Source organism: Lepisosteus platostomus, chromosome 5 (genome assembly GCF_059453375.1).
Source record: "Lepisosteus platostomus isolate fLepPlt1 chromosome 5, fLepPlt1.hap1, whole genome shotgun sequence".
In the NCBI taxonomy this organism is placed as follows: domain Eukaryota; kingdom Metazoa; phylum Chordata; class Actinopteri; order Semionotiformes; family Lepisosteidae; genus Lepisosteus; species Lepisosteus platostomus.
Window position 1 is genome coordinate 58,460,592 of NC_142615.1, and position 14,348 is coordinate 58,474,939.

At 51.7% G+C, this 14,348-nt stretch overlaps 6 non-coding genes and 8 pseudogenes across 6 annotated transcripts; all 14 read right to left on the reverse strand.

Annotated features, from left to right (window-relative positions):
* Positions 1-5,491: 5,491 nt before the first annotated feature.
* Positions 5,492-5,610, reverse strand: LOC148670262 (5S ribosomal RNA; annotated as a pseudogene).
* Positions 5,611-6,147: 537 nt separating this feature from the next.
* LOC148670263 (5S ribosomal RNA) lies at positions 6,148-6,266 on the reverse strand (annotated as a pseudogene).
* Positions 6,267-6,803: 537 nt separating this feature from the next.
* Positions 6,804-6,922, reverse strand: LOC148670264 (5S ribosomal RNA). The gene has a single exon (XR_015938597.1). It is a non-coding gene; the product is annotated as a 5S ribosomal RNA (ribosomal RNA).
* A 537-nt stretch (positions 6,923-7,459) lies between these two features.
* On the reverse strand, positions 7,460-7,578 carry LOC148670265 (5S ribosomal RNA; annotated as a pseudogene).
* A 536-nt stretch (positions 7,579-8,114) lies between these two features.
* On the reverse strand, positions 8,115-8,233 carry LOC148670266 (5S ribosomal RNA). Its single transcript, XR_015937221.1, has one exon. It is a non-coding gene; the product is annotated as a 5S ribosomal RNA (ribosomal RNA).
* Positions 8,234-8,770: 537 nt separating this feature from the next.
* On the reverse strand, positions 8,771-8,889 carry LOC148670267 (5S ribosomal RNA; annotated as a pseudogene).
* A 537-nt stretch (positions 8,890-9,426) lies between these two features.
* Positions 9,427-9,545, reverse strand: LOC148670268 (5S ribosomal RNA; annotated as a pseudogene).
* A 537-nt stretch (positions 9,546-10,082) lies between these two features.
* Positions 10,083-10,201, reverse strand: LOC148670269 (5S ribosomal RNA). Its single transcript, XR_015938598.1, has one exon. It is a non-coding gene; the product is annotated as a 5S ribosomal RNA (ribosomal RNA).
* Positions 10,202-10,738: 537 nt separating this feature from the next.
* LOC148670270 (5S ribosomal RNA) lies at positions 10,739-10,857 on the reverse strand (annotated as a pseudogene).
* Positions 10,858-11,394: 537 nt separating this feature from the next.
* LOC148670271 (5S ribosomal RNA) lies at positions 11,395-11,513 on the reverse strand. Its single transcript, XR_015938424.1, has one exon. It is a non-coding gene; the product is annotated as a 5S ribosomal RNA (ribosomal RNA).
* A 536-nt stretch (positions 11,514-12,049) lies between these two features.
* LOC148670272 (5S ribosomal RNA) lies at positions 12,050-12,157 on the reverse strand (annotated as a pseudogene).
* Positions 12,158-12,694: 537 nt separating this feature from the next.
* LOC148670273 (5S ribosomal RNA) lies at positions 12,695-12,813 on the reverse strand. Its single transcript, XR_015938362.1, has one exon. It is a non-coding gene; the product is annotated as a 5S ribosomal RNA (ribosomal RNA).
* A 537-nt stretch (positions 12,814-13,350) lies between these two features.
* On the reverse strand, positions 13,351-13,469 carry LOC148670274 (5S ribosomal RNA; annotated as a pseudogene).
* A 536-nt stretch (positions 13,470-14,005) lies between these two features.
* On the reverse strand, positions 14,006-14,124 carry LOC148670275 (5S ribosomal RNA). Its single transcript, XR_015937799.1, has one exon. It is a non-coding gene; the product is annotated as a 5S ribosomal RNA (ribosomal RNA).
* Positions 14,125-14,348: the final 224 nt, after the last annotated feature.

Below are 14,348 nucleotides of genomic sequence, written 5' to 3' on the forward strand. Positions count from 1 at the left end.
CTGAGGGACCCCAGTCTGGACCGAAGCTGAGAGACCCCAGTCTGTGCTGGACCGAAGCTGAGGGACCCCAGTCTGGACTGCACTGGAGCTGAGGGACCCCAGTCTGGACCGAAGCTGAGGGACCCCAGTCTGTGCTGGGCCGAAGCTGAGGGACACCAGTCTGGACCGAAGCTGAGGGACCCCAGTCTGTGCTGGACCGAAGCTGAGGGACCCCAGACTGTGCTGGACCGAAGCTGAGGGACCCCAGACTGGGCTGCACTGGAGCTGAGGGACACCAGACTGGACTGGACTGCACTGGAGCTGAGGGGCCCCATACTGGACTGGACCAGAGCTAAGGGGCCCCAGACTGGACTGGACCGGAGCTGAGGGACCCCAGATCCCAGTCTGGACTGAAGCTGAGGGACCCCAGTCTGGACTGAAGCTGAGGGACCCCAGACCCCAGTCTGGACTGAAGCTGAGGGACCCCAGACTGGACTGTGGAAAACTTTCACATTATATCCACCTGAGTCCTCAGATCGTCTGCATGACCTTGTATTATTAAGTATTATTTTAAGGTCCTGTGATGATCGTAAGATGGGGGGGGGGGGGGGGGGTGTCCCTTGACATTAATCTGTATTGTAATTTTTGTTCTTTTGTTAAGCATCATTGAAATGTTTTTTAAAAAAAGCTTTTGTTTTTTTCCCTCCCCCCCCCGAAACGAACGAACAGGGTCTGTCTTTCTCTTTCATCCCGGAGAGTTTGTGGTTGATGGATTGAGGCCGAGAGCCCTCGTTGTCGGCGTGCCACCAGTTAGCGGGGCTAAAGCAGGGGGGGCATCGTGTCCAATACTCCTTGAAACGAGACAGATTTCAAGCCACCTCCGTCTGAAGAGAAGGAAGTTGACCACGAACTCCAGGGTGTCCTAGGAAGCTCTTTAGCCATCGTTTGCCCAGCAGCCATCTCACCCTGCAGCTCCCAGCTAGCAGCCCCCTCCCCACTGGAGCCCAGCAGGTAGAAGCCTGGTCAGTACCTGGAGGGGAGACTCCTGGGAAAAACTGAGGTTGCTGCTGGGAGAGGTGTTAGTAGGGCCAGCAGGGGGCGCTCACCCTGCAGTCTGTGTGGGTCCTGATGCCCCAGTATAGTGACGGGGACACTGGACTGTAAACAAGCGCTGTCCTTCGGATGAGACGTCAAACCGAGGTCCTGACTCTCTGTGCTCATTAACAATCCCGGGGTGTTTCTGGAGAGGAGTAGGGGTGTTACCCCAGTGTCCTGGCCTGATTCCCCCCCTGGTCTTGACCCATCATGGCCTCCTTATCACCCCCCCTCTCTGAACTGGCTCCATCCCTCTGCTCTCCTCCCCACTGAGAGCTGCTGTGTGCTGAGCGGACTGGAGCATCATCCACGTGGGGGCTGCACACTGGGGGGGCTGGAGGGGATCCCCCTGACCTGGGAAGAGCTCTGAGTGGAGAGTCCAGACGGATTAATTATTATTATTATTATTCGTGCTGCACTGGGCTTCAGTCCTGGTAGTGAGAGGGGGATCTGTGATCAGTACAGATACTTATGACTGTATAATAATACACGATAGAAATGGAAAACAGGGTAGCGCTGTAGTCTCTTCGAAACGTTTTGAACTGCCAGAAGAAGTTTTCACAACCCGGACTCGTGAAGGTACAGGTCTTCTCCCTTCGTCCGGAGTAAGGTGAGAGGTTATCCCCTCGGGGCGCAGTATCCCCGATGCACCCCCCCACCACCACCCAAAATGACACACACTTCTGTGACGATTGGGAGACCCCGGTTCGATCAGCCCCTGCGGTGTAGGAAACGACCCGCTGGAGAGAACACGCAGACTCCACACAGAAGGGTCACCTCGGCATTTATTCCAACAGCAAAACACCAGAGAGAAACGGGTCTCCGAAAGATGAGCGCACACCGGGAAAAACACTACGGGGTCATTACAAATGGGAATAGGAGTTCTTTTTTTCTTTTCCGGACGTCAGTTGTATCGTGTCCTGGTGATTTCTCCTGTTTCGAACGGAGTTCAATGTCACGTTTCTACTTTATTAGAGAGAGGCACTGAACTTTGGGGAACGTGACATCCACCCAGTATTACTAGTAGGTTGATAAATATAAATGTTCTTTTTCCCCCCGTATGATACCTCGCGAAATATAACGATGGCCAACTCCTTAAGTCGAAATTTAAACCCTTCTCACGCTACAAGACAGTCCGTCAACATCGCCACGGCCCGAAGCGCGACCTTCGGTATGACGTTGGCGGAAGGGGGTAGGGTAAGTACGTCACAGCCGGGGGAAGCCCCTATCACGTGAGAGGGGTGCTGCGGGCGACGAGCCCCCGGGGGCGAAGAGAAGTTGATTTGCGTGGGGTGTGGAAACACTACACGACCGGGCAAGCGAGCCGTTTTTTTTTTTGTTTTGTTTTTTCAGAACATCAGAACAACCGCAGAGATGACCATCGATCCACTCCGGACGTTTCCTTTTTTGTCCTTTTTGGCCTCCAAAATAAAAAAAAAAACTGGGATCCATCGTGGCGTTGCCAAATTAAAACGTCAACCACTTTTCGGGCTTTCGTGCTGTCCATGATGAAACCGTCATGGTTGTGTAAGGATACGTTACGTCACAGACCGGCGGCGCTCGGACGTGAGGAGTGTCGTTACGTTTTTGAAACGGGCACGTCAGACAAGATCTCTGACAAGATCTCTGAAAAACCCAAACCTGTAAGATTCAATTTCAATTCAGTTTTTTTTATATAGCTCCTTTCACAACAAGAATGCCCCAAGGCCCCGAACAAAGGAGTTGTTCCACACCCCCGCCACTCTCTGTGTACAGTAGAGCCCCCTGTACTGACTGGAGGAGCTCACCCAGCTGTGTCTGGAGAGAAGCCGGGGTATCGGCTTCAACCACAGGGCTGGGCGGCTTGTTCCCCACCCCCATCCCCTTCTGTGTACAGAAGAGCCTCCTGTCCTGACTCCAGTAGGAAATGTCACCTGGAGGCAACACACCGGCTTCTTTTAACAGATCACCTCGGGAATCGGGAACAACGGAGCTGTGTGCGGCCGTCTGTACGGAGGGGTTCAGCGCGGGGGGGCTCCGGGCTCGGGTCTGGACCCGGGGGGGGGGGGGCTGTCTGTGTGGAGTCTGCATGTTCTCCCTGTGTTCTTCGGGTCCAAAGACAGGCTTTTGGGCTAATTGGCTTCTGGGAAAACTGGCCCTGGTGTGTGTGTGTCCTATGATGGAGTGCTGTCCTGTCCAGGGTGTGTGAGTGAATGTGTGTTTGTCATGTGATGGACTGGTTCCTGTCCAGGGTGTGTGAGTGTGTGTGTCTGAGTGTCCTGTGAGGGACTGGTGTCCTATCCAGGTTGTGTGTGTGTGTCCTGTGAGGGACTGGTGTCCTGTTCAGGGTGTGTGAGTGTGTGTGTGTATCCTGTGAGTGACTGGTGTCCTGTCCAGGGTGTGTGAGTGTGTGTGTCCTGTGATGGACTGGTGTCCTATCTAGGGTGTGTGTATGTCCTGTGATGGACTGGTGTCCTGTCCAGGGTGTGTGAGTGAGTGTGTGTGTGTCCTGTGATGGACTGGTGTCCTGTCCAGGGTGTGTGAGTGTGTGTGTCTGTGTGTCCTGTGATGGACAGATGGTACCAAGCCTGGACACCCATGAGACACTGGCTTCCTCAGAAGACTCTCACGGAGGGCACACTGTCCCTAACCCGGGTCCAGAAGAAACTACAGTGATCTATAATTCCTGCGCCTCGGAAGGGTTTATGACGTCTATGTCCGGCGCCCGCGCCCGTGGACTGGCGGTTTGGCGTCGCGCTCCGCAGCTCGAGCTTCGGTGCGAGGCAGGGCGGGAGGGAGCCGATGTGGCCTCGGCGCCATCTTTGCTGGTGAGTCAATTGTGACCGTTGCGGTACAACAAACCATCAATCAAGCTTTTCCCACCCCGTCCAGTATTTCTGTCGCGGCCCACGTCCCTCACAATCGACAAACTATAAAAAAAACAGTAGCCCTTCGCAACATTACACGCCATTTTTTTTATTTTAAACGTCCGCTAGATACGCAGGTGGCTCGATACCTGTCTTATCCTCGCCGGCGTCTTTATACCGGCAAGTGAATTTTATTTGGGGTCCCTCAGAATTGTGACAGAAATGTCAGTGAACCACAATAAAAAACGAAACTTTTTTTTAAAGGCGGTGAATGGATTTTTTGAGTAACCGTGTAGCGACTAACGTAAGGAAAAAAAAGTTGTCTTTCCCTACGAAGACGTTTTGGTACAGGACTTTCTTTAAATATCAGTTGTGCATAGCGTTTTACAAAAAGTTGATGATGATCTTGGAGATAATTGCAAAGGAAAATTGAGATAACTACTAAAACATTACGTGTGAAACGACAGGACAGAACTTTGAACCCACAAAGAAACAAAGGTATGAAATATTGCCTCGTCATGGGGGGTTGATAATTGTAGTAAGTGTTCCTAATTTTCGTAAAGAAATGTATATTATGGGAGTCACACGTGAGATTTAGTGTATATACGTTTCATATTGTGCATATATACGGGGTTAAAAAGTGGAATGAGAATGATTATAAACTCGTGTGTCCTATAATCAGATAATTTTTGAACAAGCTTTGATTAGACAGGTGAAAAACAACATCAGATCCTTTATTTTAATATATTCTCACGTCTGAATATCAGCTTCTCCCCTCTGGCCAACATTTCAGGGCTCCCAGGTGTAGATCCCAAATTGAAACAAATATTAATTTGTTACCCAGTTAAACAGTTAATAGAAGTGAGTGACCAGGGTAAATAAAGGTGGGTCAGTGTAAACTGTTTATTCTGGACCAGACTTCGTCATGTGTGATATGTCATGACTTCTTATATTAAGTTTTATCTTTATATTTAGTTCTACATGTGTAATAGATGCGATGTGTGTCCATAAAAAGGTTTCTCCAGGGGAAAATCAAGTTCGTTTTAAAACCGTGTTTCCTTTTTAGGGTAGGTTTGCATTCCAAGTGTGGGGTTTTTGCCTTTTTGTATTTTTGCTGAGACAAGTTGCCTTTCTTATACGCGGAGGGATCTGCTCGTGAGATGTCCGCTTGGTCCATTTCTGAGCTCAGTATAAGGTGTAGAAAGCATGACTGTCATCATAACCCGCATCTCACCCAGGTGTGGAATAATGTTGTGACTATTGCTTCAGCAATAACATGCTGATTGCATGTTTCTAGATGGGAATAACAGAGATCTCAACTACTGAGGGGCCTTATTAATAAAGTCTCCACAGCCGAAGCGCTGTGTCTCTTTTCAGCTGGCGATAAACCTTTCCTCGATCCTTTGCGGACTTGCTAAACTGTTCATGATCAGAATAAAAAACGCTCACGCTAATACACAAGCACCCGTGTCTCGCCAAAGCTGACAAATAAACAGACGGACAAGCCGCACTGCACGTGTGAACAGGGGAATGAGCGAGCGAGCGGGGATAGGGCGCCTCCTGCGCTTAAAAGCTTACAGCACCTGGTATTCCCAGGCGGTCTCCCATCCAAGTACTAACCAGGCCCATCCCTGTTTAGCTTCCGAGATCAGACGAGATCAGGCGTGCTCAAGGGGGTGTGGGCGTAACCGAGAGCAAGGCTCGCTGGCACCCTTCTTATTGAGAGGACAGCTCCGTCACCTCTTTTACGACGCTGCTTTTTTTCCCTTGCGTTTTTCTCTTCTTCCCACGTTCTCTCTCTTCACTGCCTTCGTCCCCGCTCTATTTCACTTCAGTCTTTCACTCTTGCTTCCTTCCAATGATAACGGAGCTGCGGGAGAAAGGGCGCTATAGAGGATCGCTGTGGAGAGCTGCTGCTGTGCTTTGACATCTGAGCTCTGTGGAAAACGATCTCAATACAATTCTGAAAAACGCGACTCTCCGAACGCCAGCCGAACAAGTCTCCACAGCCGAAGCGCTGTGTCTCTTTTCAGCTGGCGATAAACCTTTCTTCGATCCTTTGCGGACTTGTAAAACTGTTCCTGATCAGAATAAAAAACGCTCACGCTAATACACAAGCACCCGTGTCTCGCCAAAGCTGACAAATAAACAGACGGACAAGCCGCACTGCACGTGTGAACAGGGGAATGAGCGAGCGAGCGGGGATAGGGCGCCTCCTGCGCTTAAAAGTTTACAGCACCTGGTATTCCCAGGCGGTCTCCCATCCAAGTACTAACCAGGCCCATCCCTGTTTAGCTTCCGAGATCAGACGAGATCAGGCGTGCTCAAGGGGGTGTGACCGTAAGCGAGAGCAAGGCTCGCTGGCACCCTTCTTATTGAGAGGACAGCTCCGTCACCTCTTTTACGACGCTGCTTTTTTTCCCTTGCGTTTTTCTCTTCTTCCCACGTTCTCTCTCTTCACTGCCTTCGTCCCCGCTCTATTTCACTTCAGCCTTTCACTCTTGCTTCCTTCCAATGAGGACGGAGCTGCGGGAGAAAGGGCGCTATAGAGGATCGCTGTGGAGAGCTGCTGCTGTGCTTTGACATCTGAGCTCTGTGGAAAACGATCTCAATACAATTCTGAAAAACGCGACTCTCCGAACGCCAGCCGAACAAGTCTCCACAGCCGAAGCGCTGTGTCTCTTTTCAGCTGGCGATAAACCTTTCTTCGATCCTTTGCGGACTTGTAAAACTGTTCCTGATCAGAATAAAAAACGCTCACGCTAATACACAAGCACCCGTGTCTCGCCAAAGCTGACAAATAAACAGACGGACAAGCCGCACTGCACGTGTGAACAGGGGAATGAGCGAGCGAGCGGGGATAGGGCGCCTCCTGCGCTTAAAAGCTTACAGCACCTGGTATTCCCAGGCGGTCTCCCATCCAAGTACTAACCAGGCCCATCCCTGTTTAGCGTCCGAGATCAGACGAGATCAGGCGTGCTCAAGGGGGTGTGGCCGTAAGCGAGAGCAAGGCTCGCTGGCACCCTTCTTATTGAGAGGACAGCTCCGTCACCTCTTTTACGACGCTGCTCTTTTTCCCTTGCGTTTTTCTCTTCTTCCCACGTTCTCTCTCTTCACTGCCTTCGTCCCCGCTCTATTTCACTTCAGCCTTTCACTCTTGCTTCCTTCCAATGAGGACGGAGCTGCGGGAGAAAGGGCGCTATAGAGGATCGCTGTGGAGAGCTGCTGCTGTGCTTTGACATCTGAGCTCTGTGGAAAACGATCTCAATACAATTCTGAAAAACGCGACTCTCCGAACGCCAGCCGAACAAGTCTCCACAGCCGAAGCGCTGTGTCTCTTTTCAGCTGGCGATAAACCTTTCGTCGATCCTTTGCGGACTTGTTAAACTGTTCCTGATCAGAATAAAAAACGCTCACGCTAATACACAAGCACCCGTGTCTCGCCAAAGCTGACAAATAAACAGACGGACAAGCCGCACTGCACGTGTGAACAGGGGAATGAGCCAGCGAGCGGGGATAGGGCGCCTCCTGCGCTTAAAAGCTTACAGCACCTGGCATTCCCAGGCGGTCTCCCATCCAAGTACTAACCAGGCCCATCCCTGTTTAGCTTCCGAGATCAGACGAGATCAGGCGTGCTCAAGGGGGTGTGGGCGTAAGCGAGAGCAAGGCTCGCTGGCACCCTTCTTATTGAGAGGACATCTCCGTCACCTCTTTTACGACGCTGCTTTTTTCCCTTGCGTTTTTCTCTTCTTTCCACGTTCTCTCTCTTCACTGCCTTCGTCCCCACTCTATTTCACTTCAGCCTTTCACTCTTGCTTCCTTCCAATGAGGACGGAGCTGCGGGAGAAAGGGCGCTATAGAGGATCGCTGTGGAGAGCTGCTGCTGTGCTTTGACATCTGAGCTCTGTGGAAAACGATCTCAATACAATTCTGAAAAACGCGACTCTCCGAACGCCAGCCGAACAAGTCTCCACAGCCGAAGCGCTGTGTCTCTTTTCAGCTGGCGATAAACCTTTCCTCGATCCTTTGCGGACTTGTAAAACTGTTCCTGATCAGAATAAAAAACGCTCACGCTAATACACAAGCACCCGTGTCTCACCAAAGCTGACAAATAAACAGACGGACAAGCCGCACTGCACGTGTGAACAGGGGAATGAGCGAGCGAGCGGGGATAGGCCGCCTCCTGCGCTTAAAAGCTTACAGCACCTGGTATTCCCAGGCGGTCTCCCATCCAAGTACTAACCAGGCCCATCCCTGTTTAGCTTCCGAGATCAGACGAGATCAGGCGTCCTCAAGGTGGTGTGGCCGTAAGCGAGAGCAAGGCTCGCTGGCACCCTTCTTATTGAGAGGACAGCTCCGTCACCTCTTTTACGACGCTGCTTTTTTTCCCTTGCGTTTTTCTCTTCTTCCCACGTTCTCTCTCTTCACTGCCTTCGTCCCCGCTCTATTTCACTTCAGCCTTTCACTCTTGCTTCCTTCCAATGAGGACGGAGCTGCGGGAGAAAGGGCGCTATAGAGGATCGCTGTGGAGAGCTGCTGCTGTGCTTTGACATCTGAGCTCTGTGGAAAACGATCTCAATACAATTCTGAAAAACGCGACTCTCCGAACGCCAGCCGAACAAGTCTCCACAGCCGAAGCGCTGTGTCTCTTTTCAGCTGGCGATAAACCTTTCCTCGATCCTTTGCGGACTTGTTAAACTGTTCATGATCAGAATAAAAAACGCTCACGCTAATACACAAACACCCGTGTCTCGCCAAAGCTGACAAATAAACAGACGGACAAGCCGCACTGCACGTGTGAACAGGGGAATGAGCGAGCGAGCGGGGATAGGGCGCCTCCTGCGCTTAAAAGCTTACAGCACCTGGTATTCCCAGGCGGTCTCCCATCCAAGTACTAACCAGGCCCATCCCTGTTTAGCTTCCGAGATCAGACGAGATCAGGCGTGCTCAAGGGGGTGTGGGCGTAACCGAGAGCAAGGCTCGCTGGCACCCTTCTTATTGAGAGGACAGCTCCGTCACCTCTTTTACGACGCTGCTTTTTTTCCCTTGCGTTTTTCTCTTCTTCCCACGTTCTCTCTCTTCACTGCCTTCGTCCCCGCTCTATTTCACTTCAGTCTTTCACTCTTGCTTCCTTCCAATGATAACGGAGCTGCGGGAGAAAGGGCGCTATAGAGGATCGCTGTGGAGAGCTGCTGCTGTGCTTTGACATCTGAGCTCTGTGGAAAACGATCTCAATACAATTCTGAAAAACGCGACTCTCCGAACGCCAGCCGAACAAGTCTCCACAGCCGAAGCGCTGTGTCTCTTTTCAGCTGGCGATAAACCTTTCTTCGATCCTTTGCGGACTTGTAAAACTGTTCCTGATCAGAATAAAAAACGCTCACGCTAATACACAAGCACCCGTGTCTCGCCAAAGCTGACAAATAAACAGACGGACAAGCCGCACTGCACGTGTGAACAGGGGAATGACCGAGCGAGCGGGGATAGGGCGCCTCCTGCGCTTAAAAGTTTACAGCACCTGGTATTCCCAGGCGGTCTCCCATCCAAGTACTAACCAGGCCCATCCCTGTTTAGCTTCCGAGATCAGACGAGATCAGGCGTGCTCAAGGGGGTGTGGCCGTAAGCGAGAGCAAGGCTCGCTGGCACCCTTCTTATTGAGAGGACAGCTCCGTCACCTCTTTTACGACGCTGCTTTTTTTCCCTTGCGTTTTTCTCTTCTTCCCACGTTCTCTCTCTTCACTGCCTTCGTCCCCGCTCTATTTCACTTCAGCCTTTCACTCTTGCTTCCTTCCAATGAGGACGGAGCTGCGGGAGAAAGGGCGCTATAGAGGATCGCTGTGGAGAGCTGCTGCTGTGCTTTGACATCTGAGCTCTGTGGAAAACGATCTCAATACAATTCTGAAAAACGCGACTCTCCGAACGCCAGCCGAACAAGTCTCCACAGCCGAAGCGCTGTGTCTCTTTTCAGCTGGCGATAAACCTTTCTTCGATCCTTTGCGGACTTGTAAAACTGTTCCTGATCAGAATAAAAAACGCTCACGCTAATACACAAGCACCCGTGTCTCGCCAAAGCTGACAAATAAACAGACGGACAAGCCGCACTGCACGTGTGAACAGGGGAATGAGCGAGCGAGCGGGGATAGGGCGCCTCCTGCGCTTAAAAGCTTACAGCACCTGGTATTCCCAGGCGGTCTCCCATCCAAGTACTAACCAGGCCCATCCCTGTTTAGCGTCCGAGATCAGACGAGATCAGGCGTGCTCAAGGGGGTGTGGCCGTAAGCGACACCAAGGCTCGCTGGCACCCTTCTTATTGAGAGGACAGCTCCGTCACCTCTTTTACGACGCTGCTCTTTTTCCCTTGCGTTTTTCTCTTCTTCCCACGTTCTCTCTCTTCACTGCCTTCGTCCCCGCTCTATTTCACTTCAGCCTTTCACTCTTGCTTCCTTCCAATGAGGACGGAGCTGCGGGAGAAAGGGCGCTATAGAGGATCGCTGTGGAGAGCTGCTGCTGTGCTTTGACATCTGAGCTCTGTGGAAAACGATCTCAATACAATTCTGAAAAACGCGACTCTCCGAACGCCAGCCGAACAAGTCTCCACAGCCGAAGCGCTGTGTCTCTTTTCAGCTGGCGATAAACCTTTCGTCGATCCTTTGCGGACTTGTTAAACTGTTCCTGATCAGAATAAAAAACGCTCACGCTAATACACAAGCACCCGTGTCTCGCCAAAGCTGACAAATAAACAGACGGACAAGCCGCACTGCACGTGTGAACAGGGGAATGAGCCAGCGAGCGGGGATAGGGCGCCTCCTGCGCTTAAAAGCTTACAGCACCTGGCATTCCCAGGCGGTCTCCCATCCAAGTACTAACCAGGCCCATCCCTGTTTAGCTTCCGAGATCAGACGAGATCAGGCGTGCTCAAGGGGGTGTGGCCGTACGCGAGAGCAAGGCTCGCTGGCACCCTTCTTATTGAGAGGACAGCTCCGTCACCTCTTTTACGACGCTGCTTTTTTTCCCTTGCGTTTTTCTCTTCTTCCCACGTTCTCTCTCTTCACTGCCTTCGTCCCCGCTCTATTTCACTTCAGCCTTTCACTTTTGCTTCCTTCCAATGAGGACGGAGCTGCGGGAGAAAGGGCGCTATAGAGGATCGCTGTGGAGAGCTGCTGCTGTGCTTTGACATCTGAGCTCTGTGGAAAACGATCTCAATACAATTCTGAAAAACGCGACTCTCCGAACGCCAGCCGAACAAGTCTCCACAGCCGAAGCGCTGTGTCTCTTTTCAGCTGGCGATAAACCTTTCCTCGATCCTTTGCGGACTTGTTAAACTGTTCCTGATCAGAATAAAAAACGCTCACGCTAATACACAAGCACCCGTGTCTCGCCAAAGCTGACAAATAAACAGACGGACAAGCCGCACTGCACGTGTGAACAGGGGAATGAGCCAGCGAGCGGGGATAGGGCGCCTCCTGCGCTTAAAAGCTTACAGCACCTGGTATTCCCAGGCGGACTCCCATCCAAGTACTAACCAGGCCCATCCCTGTTTAGCTTCCGAGATCAGACGAGATCAGGCGTGCTCAAGGGGGTGTGGCCGTAAGCAAGAGCAAGGCTCGCTGGCACCCTTCTTATTGAGAGGACAGCTCCGTCACCTCTTTTACGACGCTGCTTTTTTCCCTTGCGTTTTTCTCTTCTTTCCACGTTCTCTCTCTTCACTGCCTTCGTCCCCGCTCTATTTCACTTCAGCCTTTCACTCTTGCTTCCTTCCAATGAGGACGGAGCTACGGGAGAAAGGGCGCTATAGAGGATCGCTGTGGAGAGCTGCTGCTGTGCTTTGACATCTGAGCTCTGTGGAAAACGATCTCAATACAATTCTGAAAAACGCGACTCTCCGAACGCCAGCCGAACAAGTCTCCACAGCCGAAGCGCTGTGTCTCTTTTCAGCTGGCGATAAACCTTTCCTCGATCCTTTGCGGACTTGTTAAACTGTTCCTGATCAGAATAAAAAACGCTCACGCTAATACACAAGCACCCGTGTCTCGCCAAAGCTGACAAATAAACAGACGGACAAGCCGCACTGCACGTGTGAACAGGGGAATGAGCGAGCGAGCGGGGATAGGGCGTCTCCTGCGCTTAAAAGCTTACAGCACCTGGTATTCCCAGGCGGTCTCCCATCCAAGTACTAACCAGGCCCATCCCTGTTTAGCTTCCGAGATCAGATGAGATCAGGGGGTGTGGCCGTAAGCGCGAGCAAGGCTCGCTGGCACCCTTCTTATTGAGAGGACAGCTCCGTCACCTCTTTTACGACGCTGCTTTTTTTCCCTTGCGTTTTTCTCTTCTTCCCACGTTCTCTCTCTTCACTGCCTTCGTCCCCGCTCTATTTCACTTCAGCCTTTCACTCTTGCTTCCTTCCAATGAGGACGGAGCTGCGGGAGAAAGGGCGCTATAGAGGATCGCTGTGGAGAGCTGCTGCTGTGCTTTGACATCTGAGCTCTGTGGAAAACGATCTCAAAACAATTCTGAAAAACGCGACTCTCCGAACGCCAGCCGAACAAGTCTCCACAGCCGAAGCGCTGTGTCTCTTTTCAGCTGGCGATAAACCTTTCCTCGATCCTTTGCGGACTTGTAAAACTGTTCCTGATCAGAATAAAAAACGCTCACGCTAATACACAAGCACCCGTGTCTCGCCAAAGCTGACAAATAAACAGACGGACAAGCCGCACTGCACGTGTGAACAGGGGAATGAGCGAGCGAGCGGGGATAGGGCGCCTCCTGCGCTTAAAAGCTTACAGCACCTGGTATTCCCAGGCGGTCTCCCATCCAAGTACTAACCAGGCCCATCCCTGTTTAGCTTCAGAGATCAGACGAGATCAGGCGTGCTCAAGGGGGTGTGGCCGTAAGCAAGAGCAAGGCTCGCTGGCACCCTTCTTATTGAGAGGACAGCTCCGTCACCTCTTTTACGACGCTGCTTTTTTTCCCTTGCGTTTTTCTCTTCTTCCCACGTTCTCTCTCTTCACTGCCTTCGTCCCCGCTCTATTTCACTTCAGCCTTTCACTTTTGCTTCCTTCCAATGAGGACGGAGCTGCGGGAGAAAGGGCGCTATAGAGGATCGCTGTGGAGAGCTGCTGCTGTGCTTTGACATCTGAGCTCTGTGGAAAACGATCTCAATACAATTCTGAAAAACGCGACTCTCCGAACGCCAGCCGAACAAGTCTCCACAGCCGAAGCGCTGTGTCTCTTTTCAGCTGGCGATAAACCTTTCCTCGATCCTTTGCGGACATGTTAAACTGTTCCTGATCAGAATAAAAAACGCTCACGCTAATACACAAGCACCCGTGTCTCGCCAAAGCTGACAAATAAACAGACGGACAAGCCGCACTGCACGTGTGAACAGGGGAATGAGCGAGCGAGCGGGGATAGGGCGCCTCCTGCGCTTAAAAGCTTACAGCACCTGGTATTCCCAGGCGGTCTCCCATCCAAGTACTAACCAGGCCCATCCCTGTTTAGCTTACGAAATCAGATGAGATCAGGCGTGCTCAAGGGGGTGTGGCCGTAAGCGAGAGCAAGGCTCGCTGGCACCCTTCTTATTGAGAGGACAGCTCCGTCACCTCTTTTACGACGCTGCTTTTTTCCCTTGCGTTTTTCTCTTCTTCCCACGTTCTCTCTCTTCACTGCCTTCGTCCCCGCTCTATTTCACTTCAGCCTTTCACTCTTGCTTCCTTCCAATGAGGACGGAGCTGCGGGAGAAAGGGCGCTATAGAGGATCGCTGTGGAGAGCTGCTGCTGTGCTTTGACATCTGAGCTCTGTGGAAAACGATCTCAAAACAATTCTGAAAAACGCGACTCTCCGAACGCCAGCCGAACAAGTCTCCACAGCCGAAGCGCTGTGTCTCTTTTCAGCTGGCGATAAACCTTTCCTCGATCCTTTGCGGACTTGTAAAACTGTTCCTGATCAGAATAAAAAACGCTCACGCTAATACACAAGCACCCGTGTCTCGCCAAAGCTGACAAATAAACAGACGGACAAGCCGCACTGCACGTGTGAACAGGGGAATGAGCGAGCAAGCGGGGATAGGGCGCCTCCTGCGCTTAAAAGCTTACAGCACCTGGTATTCCCAGGCGGTCTCCCATCCAAGTACTAACCAGGCCCATCCCTGTTTAGCTTCCGAGATCAGACGAGATCAGGCGTGCTCAAGGGGGTGTGGCCGTAAGCGAGAGCAAGGCTCGCTGGCACCCTTCTTATTGAGAGGACAGCTCCGTCACCTCTTTTACGACGCTGCTTTTTTTCCCTTGCGTTTTTCTCTTCTTCCCACGTTCTCTCTCTTCACTGCCTTCGTCCCCGCTCTATTTCACTTCAGCCTTTCACTTTTGCTTCCTTCCAATGAGGACTGAGCTGTGGGAGAAAGGGCGCTATAGAGGATCGCTGTGGAGAGCTGC